The sequence below is a fragment of the Monodelphis domestica genome, chromosome 1, assembly GCF_027887165.1.
Source record: "Monodelphis domestica isolate mMonDom1 chromosome 1, mMonDom1.pri, whole genome shotgun sequence".
In the NCBI taxonomy this organism is placed as follows: Eukaryota; Metazoa; Chordata; class Mammalia; order Didelphimorphia; family Didelphidae; genus Monodelphis; species Monodelphis domestica.
Window position 1 is genome coordinate 517,963,473 of NC_077227.1, and position 22,644 is coordinate 517,986,116.

Sequence of the window (22,644 nt, forward strand, 5' to 3'; positions counted from 1 at the left end):
GAAAGCTAGTGAGTGGAGAAAGGTGAGACCAAGGTTCTGGACTCACTCTCGCTCTCTTCTGGGTAATGATTGGAACCTGAGGGAACCTCTATCAATGGTGAGCTTCATTCCATCAGAACAGCACATAGAGTGGTAGGCTAGGCACCTCTCTACCTCTCTCCTACATTTCCCTTTCTTTACTATCACTACTTTGATGTAATAAAGCTACTAAAAATGCTAGTAGCCTCTTAATTTAATTTTAATTATTATACCGGTTTAAACAATTAGTGGCAGAGCATGAGTCCAAGGCTATCTTCATTCTGGTGCTCTGATTCAGTTATTAATTACTATCCCTTTAAGTATCTCATCCTTAAAAAGACGGGCAAAGGATAAAGTAATTGCAATATAATAATATCATAGGATCCAAAAAAACCACATTCCCTATTAACCATTGAAGTCATTTTTGTTTCAGATTGGGATCAATCTCAGCAATTGAGATATCTAGTCTATCCCTCATATTCCAGCTGTTACTATTCAATCACAAATGTGTTCCTGTTCTGCTCTTCTTTTTTTCTTAACATCAAAGCACTCTGTCTTTCCAAGCTCCACCCTCCAGAGGCTATATGTACTATATGTACTTTGTGCCTCCCTGGTGAGGCATGGTGTGAGATACGCACCACCTTTCCAAGGAAATGGACTGACCTATCAGAATTCAATCACACTGGCCAGAGATAACAATCTGAACAGATTATAGGCATTCAGAAGGTTTATCCCAGAAGCCATAGTCTGGAACTCACCATACAATTTATTTAGGAAATAAATGACTGAGGAGTGGTTTGTGCTCTGCCAAGCTTACTCTTTACTTCAAATATTAAGACCTTTGTAAATTGACTATTAAGCTTCTGTTAAAACTTAGGTGGCAGTAGAAAATAAAATGTGGCCACTCCCATTTATATATTTATCTTCCTGGCGGAGATTTTATTTAACAACAAGGCCCTTACTTTACCTACCCTGGTCTAGATTTATAGGTACCAGAGACCATAAAATAAAGGCTAGAGGTATTAACAGAAACTTAGTAACAATTATAAACAAACCTGGGCCCTTTTAGTAAGCCAAGAGACTCTTTTTTTCCTTTTTTAAAAAATATTTTATTCATACATTTTGTTTTTTATACAACATTGATTGACCAGGCATCCCTTTTCATATACAGACTTCTAAGTAATACCCATTCATATAACAACAAAACACTTATGAAGCAAAAAATGTATCCACTAAGTTGTCTTTAATATTATACACCCTAGACCACATCTCTTTAAGACGGATATTCCAATATTAGTCTTCTAGAATCAGTACTACATTATTCTTGATCTGAGTTCTATTATCTTTTAGTGTTGGAAGGAACTCCTTTTCAAAAGAAAGAAAATATTTAAAATTTAGTCTCTAGCTTGGATCATGGTGTAGAGCACTAGAATGGCACCAGTTCTAATCCCACTTTGCCACAGAGTAACTTTTGTTATCCCAGAGAAGTCACTTAGACTCTAAAGATCTTGTATTTGCTATACCTTTCATGATAAAATGTAGACTGTTCTGGAATAGTTTGTGAAATCATGCCTATGTAGATAATTCCCAGAAAGATGTGATATGGCTGAGAGATGAAGCACATTAATTAATTGATTGTATTGCTGATGTGGATTGCTAATGACTTCTGTCACTTTCCTAGCCATCTCCATACTGCAAATCTAGTTTTTACCTCCTATGGAAAGTTTTAATTTCCCATCCTTCTGACCCTGGACTCTAATTGGTTATCATCCACCTTTATCTTGCCCAATTTCAGCCTTACCATGTGACTTCCCAGTCATCACAATGCTGTACTGCCATATGTACCATGTTCCCCTCTCACCTTTTAGCCATTCCCTCTAACCTTTCTTTCCAGAGTTACTAGGCATCACACTTCCTTTTCTACTCTTGTGATCTAGCCAGCTGGCCATCTCTCTGTTCCTCACATATGATAATCCATCTCCTACTTTCTTGCCTTGTACTATTTGTTCCATATGACTAACATTTTCTTCCTTATAGAGTCGCATTCTTTTAAGATCCAGCTCAAGCACTTTCTTCTGCATGAGCCTTTGTTGATTCAAACAACTAGTGTTCTTCCTCTCAAACTCAAATTGTTTCCTGTTTTACTACTTTCTTTTTATATTATGCCATATGTTTATGCATGTTGTCTTGCCATTAGAATTAAGCTCCTTATGAATGGAAACTGTTTCATCCTTTCTATCCTCAGCACCTGGAGTAATATCTGACACATGGTTGGTTGGTTGTTTTTTTTTTAATTCCCACTTATTTTCAGTTTGGTATTTATTCTCAGTTATTCATCTTCTTCTCACACACACCCAATTAGGAAAGCACGCGCCCACACACACACACACACACACACACACACACACACACACACACACACACACACACACACCATTTAAAAACATTTATGTTCAAACAAAACAAATTCCTGCATTGAGTTTGTCCAAATGTGTATTCTCACATGTGCAGGTATGTGTGCATGTTATTCTATACTGAGTCCATTATCCTAATCTGAAGGTGGTTATTAGCATATTTCATTATGAGTTTTCTAAAATTGGAGTTGGTCATTTTTTTATCATACTTCCTAAGTTTTCTGAAGTCTTTACAACATTGTTATTATATCAATTGTTCTACTAACTTCTCCTTGCATCAGTTCATAACAGTCTTCCCAGATTTCTCTGAAACTAATCCTTCACCATTTCTTATAGCACAATAGTATTCCATTACATTCATATACTATAGCTTGTTCAGCCATTCCCCAATTATTGGGCATTCCTTCAGTTTCTAGTTGTAACACAAAAAGAGTTGCTATAAAGTAATATGGGTCTTTTTCCTCATATTATCTCTTTGGGATATAGACATAACATTATTTTTAGGTCAAAGAATATGCAGTTTAATAGCTTTTTGGGCATAGTTCCAAATTGCTTTCCAGAATGGCTGAACAAGTTCTTTCAACGTGGAATTAATATGCTTATTTTCTCACTGCCCCTCCAGCATTTGTCATTTTCCATTTTTGTAAGTTTTTTTCCAATATGATGAATATGGGGTAATAAGCCAGAACTGTTTTAATTTGCATTTCTCTAATTATTAAATGATTTAGAGCCTTTTATATGACTTTTGATAGCTTTGATTTTCTTCTTCTGAAAACTGCTTTTGACACTTTATCAATTCTTTAATGGCTCTTATTCTTATTAATTAAAACAATTCCCTATGTATCTTAGAAATTCAATACTCAATTTGACATTCAAAGCCCTTTATAACCTAGCCCCCTTCCTACCTTTCCAGTCTTCTTAAACCTTATTCTTTGCCATTTTTTCCTGGCTGTTCAGTGAACAATACATTCTCATTTCTTGACTTTAGGCATTTCCCCAAGCTATCCCCTGTGCCTGGAATGCTCTCCCTGCTGTGCTCTGACTATTAACCTCCTTGGCTTCCTTTAAGTCCCAAATAATATCCCATCTTCCCCAGCCCCTCTTAATTGCATTGCCTTCCCTCCATTATTTCCTTTTTATACTAAATGTAGCTTGAAACTACATTGTACATTGAAGTTACATTTAGGATAAAAAAAAATAAAATATATATATTTGCATGCTGTCTCCCCCATTAGATTGTGAGCTGTTTGAAGACAGGGCTAGTCTTTTGCCTTTTTTTTTTGCATCCTCAGTATTCAGCACAGTGCCTTACCTAGCACATAATAGACATGGTCCCTTAGTAAATGTTTATTGCTTGATCAATTGAAATGAGACCTTCATAAGACAAACTTGATCCTTAAGGTCTTCTCTCCTAATTTCTTGTTTCTAATTTAAGCACATTGGCTTTGAGCAAAAACCTAAATTTTAGGTAATGAAAATTATCTATTTTACCTCCTTTGTTACCCCTCTGTCTCTTGTTTGGTCATGAATTCTTCCCCTATCAATAGATCTGAAAGGTAATGCCATGTTCTTCTAATTTGTTTATGATGACACTCTTCATGTCTAAATGTGGAGCCTGTCTTGATATATAGTGTGAGATGTTCTGTACCTAGTTTCTACCAGCTGTTTTCCACTCTTCCAAACACTTTTTGCTGAAAAGTGAGCTTTTGCCCCAGTACTTGTGATTTTTTTTTTAAAGAAAGAAACAAGTAGGCTATCATGCAGATGGGTGATCCAATAAAGTGAGCACTAGGACTAGAGTCAGGAAGACCTGAGTACAAATCCAGCCTTATTCACTTACCGGCTATGTGAACCCAATTTAATCACTTAACTGACTTTTCCTCATCTGTAAAATAGAGATAATAGCCTCTCTCATTGTTCTGAGGAACAAACGAATTAGTATTTATAATGTGTTTTAGTCAGTTAATAAACATACTTTTAAACAAATAAGCTATACACAGAATAAATAGGAAGTAAAAAAGAGAAGAAAGGCACTAGAATTAAGAGGGACTGCAAAAATTTCCTGAAGATTGGATTTTAGTTGTGACCTAAAGAAAACCAGGAAAATCAGGAAGAAGAGATGAAGAGGGAGGGCATTCCAGGCATGCTGGACAGTCAGAGAAAATTCCTAGAGCCAAGAAATATAGAGTATCTTGTTCAAAGGATCACAAGGAGGCCCAGTGCCGCTGGATCTAAGATTATGTAGTGGTAGAAAGGTATAAGAAGACTAGAAAGGTAGTGGGGCAATGAAAGATTTTGAATGTCAAACAGAGGATTTTATTTTTATTTGTTCCTAGAAGTAATAGGCTACCAATGAGGTTTATTAAGTTAAGGCTGAGGGGAGTTTTGATGTGGCCAGACCTATGGTTTAGGAAATCCATTTTGGTGACTAGATGGAGCCTGGATTAGAGTGGGAAGAGATTTGAGGCTGACAAATCTACTAGCAAGCTATTGCAATAACCCAAGTGTGCGGTGATAAGGACCCACACTAGAATGGTGGTAGTGCCAGAGGAGAAAAGGGGATGTTTTGGAAAGATGTTGCCAAAGTGAATCAGTAGGCCTTGGCAACATATTAGAGATGAGGGCAGAGAGTTAGGAGATGAGGTATGCATCTAAATTATAATGGTGGTGCCTGTGACACTAATGGGGAAATTTGACAGGGAAGTATTTAGAAAGATAATGAATTTAGTTTTAGACATGTTTAGTTTAAGATGTCTATTGATCAAAATGTCTGAAAAGCAGTTGGAAATGCAAGACTGGAGGTAAGCAGAAAGATTGGGCAAGAAAGGTAGATTTAAGAATTATCAGCATAGAGATAATAATCAAATCCATAAGAGCAAATGAGATCACTAAGTGAAGCAGCATAGAAGTGAAGAAGGCTCAGGACAGAACTCTGCATGACACTCACAGTTAGAGAAGGTGATTTGGATGAGGAACCAGCAAAGGAGACTAAGAAAGAGCAGTCAGAGGAGAACCAGAAGAGAATGGTATCCAGAAAACCTAGAGAGAAGGGAGTGTCAAGGAGGAGGTGATGAATAAAGGCATAGCCAACAAGCAAATGTGCAAATTTTGATAGTCAAGATCTAAAAAGTTTCTGATGAGTTAGAAAATTAGATTGAATCTATTGCCATCATAATTAGGAGATAGTATAACATCTAAAACATGGGGCAAAAATTAATGTCATAAATACAAAGTTAGGGAGCCATGGTAATTTGTTTGTTTGAAAAAGATCTTGGATTTTAAGCTCTGTAGTAGCCAAAGAAAAAGCAAATGCACTCTTCACTTGTATGAAGGAAGGCATAACTTTTAAGAGTAGGGATATATAATAGTCCTTGTCAGTTCTGCCTTCATTAAACCATAACTAGAGTATTGTTTTCAATCTGAATGACACATTTTAGAGAAAATGCCAGTGCACTGGATACTGTCCCATAGAGGGCAGCCAGAATAGTTAAAAAAAAAAAAAGCCATCAACTTTGAAATCCTGCCTTAACAAAGTTGACTGAGGGAACTGGAGACGTGTAGCCTGGAGAAAAGAAGACTTTCGGAGATATTATAGCTGTGTTCAATTATTTGAAGGCCTTCCATATGGTAGAGAATTTAGATTTGTAATTCTGGGTTCCCCCTGGAAGAGTGGATAAATTACAAAGAAGTAAATTTGGTTTTTATACCAGGAAAAACTTCTTAACAGTGTTATCAGTAAATGAAATGAGCTACGTAATGAGGAAGTAGATATCTCTTCATCAGCAACTGTCAATGAGAAACTGAATATTCCCTTGTTGTCTGTTATAATTTAGATTCTTTTGAGCATATGGGCTAGACTGGCTCACCCCTGAGGTGCCTTGTGATTCTGAGTGAAAGCCCCAAGGTTTCACAATCTGAAACTGGTTGGAAATGGTGAGAGAAATAGTGAAATCAAAAGGAGATACAGGCTTAGAGATATAAGTAATAAGCATAGTCTTTGGATTTGTTGTGTTCATGACCAGTGAAACATCCAGACAGGGATCTTTTTGAAGGCAACTAGAAATGCAGATCTAAAGTTCAGATAAAGGATTAGAGCTCAAGATCTAGATCTTGGGGAAACCTATGAATCCATTCATACAGGAAAGACAAAGTGAATAAAGTGACTTTTGTTCAAATTTCAACATATATTTGGATAGATCCCCTATAGGACTGACAGAGAGAGAGAGAGAGAGAGAGAGAGAGAGAGAGAGAGAGAGAGAGAGAGAGAGAGAGAGAGAGAGAGAGAATGTCGAGGAGAATGATTGGATTGTTGGTGGGAAGTTGCAAAGCGCTTTTATTAACCTTCATGCTTCCAAAAAAAGAAAAAAACCATCTTTTCAACACTAACATTTTAGTGCTATTGTTATGTGGCTACAAGATATGGCTTCCATATGGCTTCAAGAACACCATTATCTCCATTGAATGTGTAGCATACTAAGCATGTTAGCATCTTGGAAGTATGATTGATGTATTGATATTGTATCCTGTGTATTCATTTACCAGACTCATGGTCAGATCACTTAATGATCATTGTATGGAAAGTGACTGTGCAAAGGACAAGCAAATTCCTGGGCAGGGTGTTGCTGGCCACAGTGTCCTAGCTCTCGCCTTGTGGGACCACATTCCTTTACAAAGCGCATGTTGGATTAATCTCCTCCTCTTTGATTTCATGATTGTCAAATCAACCAATATTAAAACCTATGTCATGTCACGTATTCATTAATCGACTCCCACTTTACATTCCTAAAATCTCCAATAAAAGTTGAGGAACATGTGTGAGCCTCTCTCTTGCATCTCTTGCCTTGCCTCTCTTGCGCTTGCTCTTGCTCTTGCCTCTTGCACCTCTTGATCTTACATCTCTTGGTCTTGCCTATATTGCTCCTCATGTCTGCTTGATTTGCGCAACACAGTTGCCCCACATATCTCCCATTAATCTTTCAGCTCTCTGGCCCATGGGAGGTATCCCGGAGATCTCAGCTCCCCTCATATTCTCTTGTTTCACATACTTATAATTTCTCCACTTGTTATCTTGCTCAAGAGAGATATTGACAAAGCTCGCGACTCATGTTTTAACTTGTTGTCTCTGAATCTTTATTCCTGCATCTCTCCCTCTATCACCATTATCTATTCATCCATTTTCCTCTAGTTTCCATTCTCCTTCTCAGGTCACCACCCATGAGTAAATTATATAGGAACTTCAAGCGGTTCCTATAGAATGAAAAATATATCACAGAGGGCTATGGGAAGAGACACATGATAATGTGAGCAAACAGTAACAAACAAGGAACTCTCAAAAAGAGTAAAAAACATTGTTAAGGAATTGTATGTCAGAAAAAGAACATGGACTGATTATATGTCAAAAAGAAGAGTGACAGGTAGAGCCATGGTGTTGCACTGATACTCAAATGATATTATCACATGGTAAGGAAAATCTCACAATTTGTTGTGTGGACCCACTATAGCAAACTGTTGGGAGAACATGGAAAAAGCCTTACATAGAATGGTTACATGGGTTTACATGGATCGGTGATCTTCACCTGTGGAAGGAACACACAAATTGATGAGTTAACAGATCCAAATGAGCATAGTGTTTTAGTGGTTGAATCTGCCTGATAACTAAATCAAGGAGAGTTTTTAACAAATTCTCAGGGCTTAGACTGAGCAATTGGTATCATTTTATTCTAAAACATCACTGTATGCTGGGAAATATTGTTCAGATAATCATTCTAATGAGCCTCAGCAGTATGATCTGCTAAAGAAAGGAAAAAAAAAACAGTTGTGGAAGATTATTTTTAGACATAAGATGTGTCAATAATTCCATTCCTGACCAAATAGGCAAGAAATCCTTCCAGTACTTTCAGACAGATGCTTAAGTATAAACATCTATTTTGAAACTAACTCTTATAATATTTTACTTCAGCAATGCTACTATAATACTTTTGATGTTTAAACAATATTGTGTAACTTCCAAAAGTATGTAGTCTGTGAGCTACAGCCTGTTCTACCTCAGTTCACATTCAGAGTATTTACAAGACATGAAAATGGCAATAGTGATACAGTTAGATTAAATACACATTCAATTATATGTGACTGATTTTTTTAGTCTTCATTTATCAAAAATGTGTCAGACTCCAAGACTGGCCCTTACTATATTAAATTGCTGACATTTCTTGCAATACCAAAACAAGCACCCCAACCACACTCCAACAAGAAAATTGCAGAATGATTAACTAATCTTTTAGAGCTTTATTTTTTCTGAACCAATGGAAAACTTTCAAAGGAATTACTATCCTTTAAGGGAAAAATGAAGTAAAACCACACCCCCCCCCAAATATTTTAAAGAACACTCCTCCCTCCCCCACCTTTTGCAGATGCTGGTCACAAAAGCCAAGGCTAATATGACAGCAAAATTTGTACTTTCACAAGTAAATATTACAATTTAATCAGATCACTTGTGGAAGCTTGTTAGGTGAAGTGACTCATTTACGTAGATGAAGTTATTTTTAGAGATGAAATTTGTAGTGTTTGAAAAGGAATAAAGAGATGGTAAAAGGCTAGATCCCTTATTATAGTTTACAGAGCTCATGAACCCAGCATCCATGTAAAAGATGACTAAGCATGGGGTTCGTTGGTACTTTCTCTCAGAATTTTACAGACATGAATCATCTACTTTTGTCTGCAGACACAGCACTGAGGTACCTATGACTCAGCTCCTGTTTGAAAATAGCACTCGTATTCAATTCAGATGCACTCTTTACTTTAAGTAGCAAGGAAATTGCATACCAAAGCTAAATATGCCTTTGTAATGTTCGCCAATGAGATGCTTTTAGTGCAATGATTTATCATCTGTGATCTTTTAGAGAACCTCTTTGTGATTGGTAGTAGGACAGCCACATTTACTTATTGCCATTCCAGTGATACCTATCAACCCAGAAGCATGGTTACCCCTGACAGAAAACTTATCTTTGTCCCTCTGCTTCCCAATTCAGGGGTGACTCCACTGCAATGAGCTCTCCAGCACCCAGGCTTAATTCTTTTATCAGATAAATTCCAGCATATGGCTGTCACAAAGAAGTCTCAAAGGTAAATCAAAGTGTCCAAGTAATTGAGTTATTTTCCCTCAGTCATCTGTGGAATTAAGCAGTCCATCAAGAAAGCAGGCCTTTCTTGATATTCATGCTAATCTTCATTTCTAGAAGCCTTGGCTTCCAGAAGCTTGCCCAGAGAGGGCAAGAGCAATAATGCAAAGAGGAGGCCTAGCTATTCAGATTCATTTGAGTAGATACATGATATATCCTTGTTCTCCTCAGCTAAACTAAAGAAGTCTAATTGCTGTTACTAAACTCTCAATATTGTACCATCAATCTTTTGGTAACAGCTACTTGAGGCAAAGCTATAATATCTCATAAGAATAATAGATTTGTGAACCTATACTGGGAGACTTGTCTTGAAATCTCATATAACTCAGTGTAATGACATTTTCAGAGATAGGCACAGGAAATGGTACTGCCACTAACAGAAATGGGGAACTGGAGAAGAGTTTGTTTGGGAATTGCTGAACAAGAAATGGTGTCAGTGTTATCTATGATGAGTTGCATTGATAGCATAGTAACCTAATGATGATGTAAATAGTAAGTGACTGTGAAAAATAAAACAAAAAACTATCTGTAACCAGAAGACCTAAGTTAAAATCCAGCTTTACCACTTACTATCTGTGTGACCTTAGGCAAGTCACTTAACTAACTTTTCTAGATTCTTAGTTTCCTCATTTATAAAATGAGGATAGGATTAGATGAGTTTTAACATCCTTTCCAGCTCTTAATGTATGATGCCCTACAGGTAATTAGAAGAGATACTAGAGAGATACGTGGATGAGAAGTAAATACTAAAAGTGTAAATTTAAGAGATGGACCAACTTTACAAACATGAGATAAACAAGTGATAACAGTTTGAAAGAAATATGGAGGAACCATCTAGCTGGCTCCATGGATTAAGAGATGAGAGGTCCTTGGTCATATCTTGCCTCAGATACTGCCTCTCTGTATGACCCTGGGCAAGTCACTTAACCCCCATTGCCTAATCCTTCCCACTCTTCTGCCATGGAGTCAATACACAATATTGATTCTAAGACAGAAGGTAAGACTTTTTTTTTTAAAAAAAGAGAGGAGGTTTTAGTTAACAGCTAGCTCAGTATGAGTCAACAGTGTGATACAGCAGCCCAAAAAGAGCTAATATAATCAAGATTGCATTAAGAGAAAAATGGCTTCCAGGAATAGAGGTGATGAATAATCCTACCCTACTCTTCCCTGGTAAATTACATCTGGAATAATGGATGACGTTGTAGACACATTTGATGAAGAACATTGATAAAACTAAAAGACCCCAGAAGAGGGAAACCATATGGGACATGGCTTTAAGATTATGCCCACTGAGAATTAGTTGAGGGAACTAAAGAACGGAACCCTGGGACAGTAGGGAAGAGGGGCATGATAACTACTTACAGTATTTGAAAGAAATGTTTTCCTTTTCTGTTCCATTTGACCCCATATGGCAGAATTAGATGGAAGTTACAAACAGGCAAATTTGGGTTTGATAGTAAGGAAAACTTCCCTTACTATTAGAGCTGCCCAAAAGTAGATTTTTAATCAAAGGCTGGATAACCACTTGTCAGATAATTTATAGAAGGACTTCCTTTTCTGGTATTCCTTGTATTAGATGACTGCTGTGATTCTGAGACACTGATTAGTTGAACTTAAGAAAGTGAAGAGTTATGACCTAGAGGTCTTTAAAAAAGAAGAGCAAAAAATACAGAACTTTTGAAAATTCAGTCACTGGTAGGTGCGAGGCAATGTAGCACAGTGGAATGAATGCTGAACTCAGTCATAGAACTTAAAGACTTGACTCAAATACCAACAATGAGACTTTGGAGGAATCCCGTAACCTTTTCTGAGCATCAGATTCCTCCTCTTATAAGGAGTTCTGTTTACACTACCTAACTCTGTTGTAGAAGTCAGCCAGCATTGCAGATAAAAAGTACTTTTAACTATATAAAGATAGGCAACTATTTATCATTATAGATATGACCTCATTACCATATTACCTTATTCCAAAATTTTAGCTCTACTCTTCCCTAAAAGACCAAGTGAATAAATTTTCCTGAGCTGACAGTTGTCTCTACCTATTTAAACAGAGTGTGGTTTATATTTCAGTTGATTCTCCCCAATCTTTCTGAACTATTATTAGTGGCAAAGGAAACTGCTTGGTTTTGACCTCTGGCCATCTGCTCCTGAGGGACACAGGGACAGATCTGCCAAGAAGACAGTCCATTCAGATTACTAGTGTGCTAAACAACTTTATCCTAGAAATGTAACTTCTTCTAAAGAGAGAAACTCGTTTGATGCCCATTAGAGATTTTTGTTTGGGTTCATGGAGAACTAGGCTTCAGTCAAGCTATAAAAGTAGCAAATTATCCATTATTCTCTTTTCCACTGATTTTTCCCCCCTCTCTGCTACAAATTGTGATATAAAGAACACTAGCCAGAAAGGCAGGGAAGGAGTCTTCTGATTCCAACACCACTAAACTGCATAATATTAGATAGGTCACATCACCTCTCTGAGTTTCTTTGTCAAACGAGAAATTGGCCTACTGATCTTTTCTACATTTAATAGACACAACTATACTTTCTTCTTTCTACAGAAGGACAGTCATTTTTTGAGATTACAGTAGCCATCTCATTTATCAGTCTCACAAATCCAGAGTACAAGTGAAAACCAAGAAAGAGAGTGTTTTTTGTTTTTAAAGCCACTGAGCAGCCAAAGCAAAAATCATAAAAGCCACACACTATTCATGTTCATTATTCAAGATGTCTTTTAGGCTTTTTTTTAAAATACATGATTCTAATAAGCATAATCTAAGGTACTCCAGTAGATAAGTAGTAGCAATTGAAATTCATCAACCTGCTACAGTCAGGTTGACAACGAGAATTGTTACAAATAAAAGAGTGGTTGTCATAAACTGTGACATTTAAAAGAGTGGTTGGTATAAACTGTGACCGCTGAAATATGGTTTCAAGATATTGCCTTGAGTTAAGTCAAATATAAAGTGGTCGCCAGGGAAAAATTCCCAAATATGAAATATACCCAAGTCAGCTGGGTTTTTATGGAGATTTTAATTAATACAAATTAAGGAATTAATGAAAGGGAGAGAGTAAAAGGAAATAATGAGAAAAGGGGTAGGCCAGCCCAGGCCAGCCTAGGCAAGCCTCGGCCCAAGCCCTAAGAGAGATCAGTCAGTCTTTAATCCACTCACCACAAGATTTGTCCCAAGCAAGATTCTAGTGTTCAGAGAGATCCCGCTACTCCAACTAGCTCCAATTCAGCTTTGGCAAGCTGAATCTCCCAGAGACCTCTTTTGAGCTCCTTTTAAAGAGAATTTTCTCCTATGTCACCTCCCCTAAATTCTCACATCTACCAATCACAGTAGATGTTTTCCAAAGGACTGACCATTCTTAATTCACACCTTCTTTAGTTCTCAACTTCTCTGGGTAGACTAAAACTTCTGAGTGAGTTCACACCTCTTTGCCCCTTGCAAGTTTGCAAGTTGCCTGACCTTCATAGGTACTTAGCACCTTTTTGTATTAGATCCAAAAATAGACTTAGCTTAAGGGATTTTGCCTCACTATAAGTATGAGTTGAGTACTTTTCATTGTTCAGTAAGGAGTTTACAACTTTATCTTCCCCTAAAGTATGCTTAAGTATGGGTGAAGTAGAGCTCTCACATTCCTGACTAAGTCCCTTCATTGTTTAAAGTGGGGAATGGTCTTAACCAAGTGTTCTGAAGTAGGGTCTGAGAATTTTTAAGATTCACAATCCCCCCTGATGATCATTGGGAGACTAGTCTCCCCATTGATCATTTAACATAATCATCTTGTAGTCCTAAACACAATTCTAACTACAGATTCATACAATATTCAATTTTCTAAGAGGAAATTAGAGTAGTGAGGGAGGAATAGAAAAAAAAAAAGAAAGCAAAACCAATGTTTTGCTAGGCGCATTGACAGAAAGCCAAATTAGGGGCAGTCCCTTTTGTCATAAATGTGTACATTTACAATAAATGTTCAATCAAACTTCAGTTCAATCAACCATATCCAAAGTTCATTCTTGATCTTCTTAATGTAGTGTACGTTTTCTGGCATCTTTCTGCAACAGTTCATTCTCTGGATATAGAAATTAGCAAGCTTCTTCATTGAATATATTTTCTCAAACAAAATCAAAATCTTGGATTTTCATAAAAATACAATCACCAAAAAAAGATCAAAATTCTTGGATTTTAAATTAAAATACAGAGACTTCTGGTCAAGATGGCAGCTTAGAGAAAGCTAAAGTTCGGAGCTCCAGAAACCCTTCCTTACCGATCTCAAACGAAATGCTCCTAGGGCATCGAAATTCAAAACAAACAGCAGAATAGACCCTGGAAACACTCCTCCTGGACCTGGATCAAAAGGTACGGCCCCCCAAGAGTCGGAGCCTGAGATCACTCGGATCTAAGGGGAAGGCAAAAGGAAGGTTCCAGGACCCATCCCCCCCAACCCAGAGTGCTGAGTCCGAGGCAGCAGCAGGAACCTCAGGACAGGCAGGGGTGCCTCGGGAGCCGGCTGTTCTGAGGGCCTCCCCCTGAGAACGACCTGAGCCAGTCACGGGGGCACCCAGACAGCAGGGAGGCAGAGAGAGATGGGGGAAGCCTGTAGCCCCCTGACCAGAACCTTCCATCTGGGTCTCACTGAAGGTCGCTGCCTGAGGGCATACTCAGTCAGAGGTTAATATTATCACCAGCCCTCAGAGCTCCAGGAAGCCACGGCACCTCCCCCCTCAGAGTGCAGGGTCGTCTGAAACAACAGTAACCCTCAGGGCTGGCAAAAGGGCTTTGGAGCTGAAGGCCAAATCCTGAAAACAACCTGACCCAGTCCCAGGGGCACCCAGACAGCAGGGAAACAGAGAGAGACAGGAGGAGCCTGTAGCCCCCTGACCAAATCCTTCCATCTGAGTCTCACTGAAGGTCCTTGCCTGAGGGCATACTCAGTCTGAGGTTAATCCTATCACCAGCCCTCAGAGCTCCGGGAAGCCGAGGCCCCTCCCCCCTCAGAGTGCTAAGGCACAGAAACAAGGACCAAGCCATATAATGGACAATCTGCCTAGGGCTAAAACCCCTGAACACCAGACAGAGATAAGAAAAGCTAATCCTCCCCACTCAGATAATGATGGCAAACTCCACAGAAGCACAAAAAACCCAAAATTCAAAAAAAAAAAAACAAGAAGAAGGGGGTGACTTTGGACACATTTTATGGAGCAAAAATACAAAACACAGAGGAGATAGAAGAGGAAACACAAGCAAATGCTCCAAAACCTTCCAAAGGAAATGGAAACTCTCCACAAACCCATGAAGAATATGAATCAGAAATGATCAAAAAGATGGAAGCCTTCTGGGAGGAAAAATGGGAAATAATGCAAAAGAAATTCACGCATCTACAAAACCAGTTTGACCCAACTGAAAAGGAAAACCAGGCTTTAAAGCAAGAACTAATACAGCAAAGCCAAAAGACCAAGAAATTAGAAGAGAACATAAAATATCTCACTGACAAGGTGACAGATTTGGAAAATAGAGGGAGAAGAGATAATTTAAGAATAATTGGACTTCCAGAAAAGCCAGAAATAAACACCAAACTCAACATCGTAATACAAGATATAATCAAAGAAAATTGCCCAGAGATTCTAGAACAAGGGGGCAATATAGCCACTGACGGAGCTCACAGAACATCCTCTACACTAAATCCCCAAAAGACAACTCCCAGGAATGTGTAATTGCCAAATTCCAAAGCTCTCAAACAAAAGAAAAAATCCTACAAGAAACCAGAAAAAGACAATTTAGATATAAAGGGATGTCAATCAGGGTCACACAAGACCTTGCAATTTCTACTCTAAATGATCGTAAGGCATGGAACTTGATCTTCAGAAAGGCAAGAGAGCTGGGTCTTCAACCAAGAATCAGCTATCCAGCAAAACTGACTATATACTTCCAAGGGAAAGTATGGGCATTCAACAAAATAGAAGATGTCCAAGTTTTTGTAAAGAAAAGACGAGAGCTCTGTGGAAAGTTCGACACCGAAAAACAAAGAGCATGGAATACCTGAAAAGGTAAATATGAAGGAAAGGGAAAAGGAGAAAAACGTTATCTTCTTCTTTTACTCAAACTCTCTTCTATAAGGACTACATTTATATCAATCTATGTATACTAACTAACAAGAACTAGAAAGAGAAATCCCAATCAAAATCACCTAAGACAAAATAAAACACCTAGGAATCTACCTCCCGAGACAAACACAGGAACTATATGAACACAACGACAAAACACTCTCCACACAACTAAAACTAGACTTGAGCAATTGGAAAAACATTAACTGCTCATGGATAGGACGAGCCAATATAATAAAAATGACCATCCTACCCAAACTTATTTATCTATTTAGTGCCATACCCATTGAACTCCCAAAATATTTCTTTACTGATTTAGAAAAAAACATAACAAAATTCATCTGGAATAACAAAAGATCAAGGATATCCAGGGAAATAATGAAAAAAAAACACATATGATGGGGGCCTTGCAGTCCCAGACCTTAAACTATATTACAAAGCAGCAGTCATCAAAACAATTTGGTACTGGCTAAGAGACAGAAAGGAAGATCAGTGGAATAGACTGGAGGAAAGCGACCTCAGCAAGACAGTATACGATAAACCCAAAGATCCCAGCTTTTGGGACAAAAATCCACTACTCGATAAAAACTGCTGGGAAAACTGGAAGACAGTGTGGGAGAGATTAGGTTTGGATCAACACCTCACACCCTACACTAAGATAAATTCAAAATGGGTGAATGACTTAAACATAAAGAAGGAAACCATAAGTAAATTGGGTAAACACAGAATAGTATACATGTCAGACCTTTGGGAGGGCAAAGACTTTAAAACCAAGCAAGACATAGAAAGAATCACAAAATGTAAAATAAATAATTTTGACTTCATCAAATAAAAAAGCTTTAGTACAAAAAATCAGAAGGAAAACAACAAACTGGGAAAAAATCTTCATAGAAACCTCTGACAAAGGTTTAATTACTCAAATTTATAAAGAGCTAAATCAACTGTACAAAAAATCAAGCCATTCTCCAATTGATAAATGGGCAAGGGACATGGATAGGCAGTTCTCAGATAAAGAAATCAAAACTATTAATAAGCACATGAAGAAGTGTTCTAAATCTCTTATAATCAGAGAGATGCAAATCAAAACAACTCTGAGGTATCACTTCACACCAAGCAGATTGGCTAATATGATAGCAAAGGAAAGTAATGAATGCTGGAGGGGATGTGGCAAAGTAGGGACATTAATTCACTGCTGGTGGTGTTGTGAACTGATCCAACCATTCTGGAGGGCAATTTGGAACTATGCCCAAAGGGCGACAAAAGAATATCTACCCTTTGATCCAGCCATAGCACTGCTGGGTCTGTACCCCTGAGAGATAATGGACAAAAAGACTTGTACAAAAATATTCATAGGTGCGCTTTTTGTGGTGGCCAAAAACTGCAAAACGAGGGGATGCCCATCAATTGGGGAATAGCTGAGCAAATTGTGGTATATGTTGGTGATGGAATACTATTGTGCTAAAAGGAATAATGAAGTGGAGGAATTCCATAGAGACTGGAACGACCTCCAGGAAGTGATGCAGAGTGAGAAGAGCAGAACCAGGAGAACATTGTACACAGAAACTAATACACTGTGATATAATCGAACGTAATGGACTTCTCCATTAGTGGCGGTGTAATGTCCCTGAACAATCTGCAGGGATCCAGCAGAAAAAACACCATTCATAAGCAGAGGATAAACTGTGGGAGTAGAAACACCGAGGAAAAGCAACTGCCTGACTACAGCGGTTGAGGGGACATGACAGAGGAGAGACTCTAAAGGAAACCCTAATGCAAATATTAACAGCATAGCAATGGGTTCGAATCAAGAACACATGTAATACCCAGTGGAATCACACGTCGGCGATGGGGGTGAGGGGGAGGAAAAGAAAATGATCTTTGTCTTTAATGAATAATACTTGGAAATGATCAAATAAAATATTATAAAATTTTAAAAAAATTAAAATTCAGAATGAAGGCAAAAAGTAGACAGTTTGGTACCATTCAACGTGGGGACAAGTAGATGTGTATGCCACACTAATTCCTAATGGCAACATTATGTTAAAGTCCAAGAGAATAATTTCTAAACATAATGAGCGACACAGAGTCATCAAGAAACACTTAAATTATATCAAGTAGGGACCACCATTTTCAGTAATGGACTACATAAGAAATCAATATGTGTCTAGGCACCTACTTTCTTTTACATTCATAACAAAGATAAAACTTTTTAAACAAAAATAAAAGCAATTGAAAGATAGTTAATATAATATTTTTCATACTAAAGTATTATTATAAAACTAGTATTTCTCACTTTAGCAAAATCTTAACTTTATCCCCAATCAAATCATTTTTATCAGAATTGCTACAAAGAAGAAAAATGAATTTAGCATTCATTGTTTTCTCTTGCATATTTTTAAGATTTCAGAACTGTATTTTCTTTTGAGTTGAATGCTTTTTAAATCAAATACAACTAGATATCTCTATTCCTCTCAGTTCTTTCATTACAGAGGTCATCTGTTATAGAAAGTTGTCTGCAAAAGCCTATCTTGTGAACAGTTTTCAAAAGAATTGTAAGCTATTAATCATGTCAGATCACCCCTACTATTAGAAGTGCAAAACATCTATAAGTTTTCACTGTAACATCCATCAGATTTGCAAAGTTTACAAAAGATATAAATGGCCAATCAATACTGACCACTGGAAGAGTTGTGCAATGACAAGTATACCATACTAATACCTTGTTGGTTGAATTGTGAATATATAGCCATTCTAGAAAACAATTTGTAACTATACTTAAAAATGAATAAAATATCCATACTCTTTGACCTAGAAATTCCATTGCTATTCATAATCACCAACAAGATCAAAGACAGAAATAACACACTGAACTATATTGGGAGCACTTTTTGTGGTAGTAAAAAGCTAGAAAGAAAGCAAACAGCCATTCTTTGGGAAATAACTAAATAAGTTTTGGCATATGAATGCATTGGAATATCACAGCAACATAATTTATGGTAAATGAGCAATTTATGAAAGCAAAATAAAAGTGTATTAACTGAAGCAGAGTAAGTTAAGCAGAACTAGGAAAACAATAGCTACAACAGAATAAATGAAACTGAAAGCTGTATGATGTATAAATGGAGATTTTGAGCCTTTGGACTTCATCCCCCAGAAGTCCCTTAGTATTTCCCAAAATTCCCTTTTCCTGAGTCCTCCTGTTTTGTGTGATTGTATTTTAATGGCTCTCTCTCTTTTTGAGGCTCTCTCTCTTTTGAGAGAGGCTCCTCCCTCTCTCTTTTTGACCTGTGACCAGGCTGAATACAGACAGTTCTTTTGCTTTAGTTATTAATAATAAAACTTTATAAAATATAATATTTAGTTATTTATGATTAATTTAAAAATTCACATTTTGGCTGACCACAAAGAGATAGAATTCTCAAATATTTTAAAGATAGAATAGATATATTTTTTCAAGCTTGCGCTCCTGCCTACCCACCCACCTGTTTTCGAACCATAGTGGCCACTGCACTCGGCCTGCATCTGATTCAGCCTGAGCTGTACCTGCCCAATCTCCAGCCCTCCAACAGCCTATGACCAGACCTGCCTACCATACTCCAGCCATGTGTTGTTGTTTTTTCCCCTGGAAGGGTGAGATTCCCCAATCCCTTTGGCTACCTCTCCCCACCACTAGCACCATCATTGCACACTCCAGGTGGTTTTTTTCCAGCCTGCCCTAGCCATTTTTCATCCTGGAGTAAAGAAACCCTAACCCTTCTAGTTTTCAAGCAGATTTTTTTTTAAGCTGACCCTATACTCCTAGTTTAGAAGGTTATTACTAAAGGTTTTTCACAGGGTGGGCAGTTAGTTCCAAATCAGTAGATTTAAAGTCAGTTTGGGGGAATAAGCCTGTTTTTTTTTCTTTCTTTCTCTTGACCCCAAACACCAAGGAGAATTATTTTTCTCTCATATGTAAATACACTATTGTTTTCCCTAGAAGTTTTGCTTCTTTCTGTTTACCTTGTAAACAAACCCCATTCAGTGTCTTTTAGGAAAAATGCTATTGCAAAGCATGCTTTAAACTCTGAAACAACAGTTTGAGTTGGTAAAGCTGAAAAGTGCAGTTTGGATCTGCTTAATTTTTTTCCTGGGACTTTTTATTTTCATTGGAGATTTCCCACTTTATTTCCTTCTGCTCAAGAATATGCCACAAGCTAGGCTGCTTATGCTACAAAGCAACCTGAAATATTTTGACAAAGTTCTAAAAGTCTTACATACTCTTAACATGCAGAGTGGAGATTCTGCCCAGAGCTTCTATCAGAAACTTCAAAGCTCTGACAAAAGAGATGCAAATGAATGATAAATACTGGGGATGGGGAAGGAAACTTTAAAAGAGATCTGGAAGTTTATTGCTAACTATTTTGAGTTTATTCTCCTCCTATAATATATAACAAGTCTATTGGGATTGGTAAAAAAAAAAGAATTTTGACTGCATTGCCTGTCTGCACCTTCTCATTTGTTTATATTATTGTATTTACTGATTGATTTAAGGTTTAATTTTTTTTAAGTTTATGTTTTAATTTAATCAATATCTTATTATACTGAATCATTTTAAGACATGATTTGCCTAAATTGATCTTTAATCCATACCTTTGCCTGTGCTGAAGAACAAAAATATCATTGTAAGCCCTTGAACATCTTACCCAAACCATTTTTACTAGATCCATCTAAGATGACATGTTGCCCTGGTGTATTGTCACATAAATGATGATGGATGGACTTCATCAAAAGCTATATACAACCTTTAGAGAGTTTAATAAGCTAAGAATTTAATTGTAATTTTAAGGGTTCTTCAGAAATAATTTTATATAACTAGTGGTTTCTGAATGGATGATATTTTATATTTATATATGTAGATTATAAAGAATATTGTATTAAAGGTAGAGAAACAAAAAGAAATGTTCCTACCAAGGTTTTTCTATGTAGCAGGAAGCCAAAAAAAAAACCCTGCAAAACTCTTCATTTTAATTTACTTCCACCAGTACAATCTAGATTTCTTGATGATATTCTAGACCCAAATAAGTTTTACTCTGTTTAAAATTGTATTTGCCAAGGTTGGAAGAATTGTTACATCTATAAAAATTGTGACAAATATCCATCAGTTCATAGTGGTTTTTTTTTTTTATGTCATACAGCAACTTATGTGAAATATGGTAGTGGGTTTGTTTGCTGTTGTAATTAACTGGGCTAATGTGAATTTGGGGGACTTTGGTACTTCTTTGAATATGCATTAATTACTCTTACTGTTTTATTCTGAAAATCATTTGTACTCACATATGGCTGACAGTGTGTCATTGATTTTAATCTATATATTTTTTATTTTTAAAACTTTTTTATTATTATTTTTCCTTGCATGTGCAATATAGTATCTGGGTTTTATTTTTTTCTCTCCTTTTTGTATTTCAAGCACATGTCAACAGTATTAAGGAGATTTTTCTTTAAATTTTTTTTTTATTTTGCAGTAATATAAGTTTTAAATGCATTTGTTCTAATATTAATGCATACCCAAAAAGCTTTAGACTATAAAAATGAGGCCATTGATTCTCTGGAACACAAGGTCAAAGAGACCAGATTCTAGTGCAGTGGGATTGATGGAATTTTGTGTTGACAAGAGGACTTGAACTGTTTGGGGTTCAAGGTTGAGGCTGTTTTAACATGTGTTAAATGCAGGACTTCCTTGAGCTACATTCTATCAAGCACCTCCTTTTCGCTGCCATCTAGGCTCCCATTTGCTGCTGAAATCTAGTTCCTTTTCTGTCTCTCATGGTGTGGCAAACTTTTTATAGTCCTGGCTACTGATTGGGTAAACGCATAATTACTTAAATCATTTTAATTGGGCCCTGATTCAAGGATCTGTTATAGATTTGTTTTTCCTTTACTTAGATTTTTTTAGACATAAGAAAGACTTTTACATTTTGTATTTCATCCACAAGTTATTTTTCTCTTTTATTTGGATTTTTTAAATGTTTTTGATTTTCTTTTGCCAGTTGATTCATATACTTCATAACTCAGCCATGCATCCCTGACTGACCCCTGTTTTTTGTTATTATTTACCTCAGTGGGGCCAAGTTACTGTTGTAAACTTTGATTTAAATTTGAGCAATTTTCAGATAAAAAACTTGCTACTTCCCAGAATCCAGAATGTGCCATGTAGATAGATACCTACAGTGTCCACATGCTGTACCAGAAGATCCAGAGTGAACTTTGAAATGTGAATTGAACTATTGGGGGAGGGGAGTTTTGAAATGCCTTTGTTTTGAATGTATAATCTAATGCCAAAAGGGGACTGCCCCCAAATTGGCCTTTTGTCAACCTAGTAATCATTGGTTTTGTCCTTTTTTCCCCTTTTAACCACAAATTATTACAATATTAAAATTGATTATGTTTCCATGATCCTTTTGGGGAAACTGGTTTCCTAATAGGATCACGGGGGGGGGGGGGATGTATAAATGGATATTTTGAGGCTTTGGACTTCATTCCCCAGAAGTCCCTTAGTATTTCCCAAAATTCCCTTTTTCTGTGTCCTTACATTTTGTGATTATAGTTAAGTGGCTATAACTCCTCCCTCTGTCTCTCTTTTTGACCTGTGACCAGGCTGAATACAGGCAGTTCTTTTGCTTTAGTTATTAATAATAAAATTTTATAAAATATGATATTTAGTTATTGGTTATTAATTTTAAAACCCACAATGATAATAATAATACTAATAATAAGCATTTATTAAATATTAACTATGTGCCTGGCACTGTACTAAGTGCTAAGGTACAAAGAAAGGAAAAAAAAAAATATATATATATATATATATATATATATATATATATATATATATATATATATATTATCCCAGGCAGCTAGGTGGCTAAGTGAATAGAATACCACACCTGGG

General features: G+C 36.9%; 1 protein-coding gene across 8 annotated transcripts in view; it reads left to right on the forward strand.

The window, feature by feature from the left end:
• Positions 1-22,644, forward strand: part of BABAM2 (BRISC and BRCA1 A complex member 2) — a 604,603-nt gene that overhangs the window by 510,052 nt on the left and 71,907 nt on the right. The window contains exon 12 of one of the 8 annotated variants that reach the window (XR_001628762.2): positions 9,461-9,554. The exons of the other annotated variants lie outside the window; for them this stretch is intronic. The gene's annotated coding sequence lies outside the window, so the exon portion shown is untranslated. The remainder of the gene's footprint in view (positions 1-9,460; positions 9,555-22,644) is intronic. 8 annotated transcript variants of the gene reach the window in all.